The following is a 615-nucleotide window of genomic DNA, read 5'->3' as shown; positions in this document are numbered from 1 at the left end:
TTATATTACATTAATCTTAATCTTATTTCGGCCAGAGTTCTTTCGTCACACTTCTGTGACCTCATCAGTGGTCCTTTGTTTCCTTCTTTCTTATGTGTGTCTCACCTTGCTAACTATCAGCCATTTTGTATACAAAATAAGATTAAGATTAATGTAATATAAAGCTGAAGCAAATTAACACCAAATATACAGTGCGTGTGTTTTTATTGGCTAAACTGGCAATATGACCATCCCCAAGTACAACAACATATATATATATATATATATATAGGTATTTATCTGTATATATATATATATATATATATATCTATATATATACCTATGTTATATATATATATCAATCAAACTATATAGCATTATAGATCCATTTTAGCTGATCTTAACAATTTGTTTTGCAGTGGGTATTAGATAACAGGTCAGTTAGCTAATGCCATATGCTCTTCAGAGGTGGTAAGTGTACCTGCCAACTCGGAAGAGCACATGGCATTACTTAACACCACTATTATGGATGTTCTGTAATACTGTATGTTTTGATTGATACATCCACTATTGACAAACCTGTGGGTGCAAATTTCTCATCCAACTATATATATATATATATATATATATATATAT

The sequence above is a fragment of the Octopus bimaculoides genome, chromosome 23 (assembly GCF_001194135.2).
Source record: "Octopus bimaculoides isolate UCB-OBI-ISO-001 chromosome 23, ASM119413v2, whole genome shotgun sequence".
NCBI classification, from domain to species: domain Eukaryota; kingdom Metazoa; phylum Mollusca; class Cephalopoda; order Octopoda; family Octopodidae; genus Octopus; species Octopus bimaculoides.
This window is presented reverse-complemented; position numbering follows the sequence as displayed.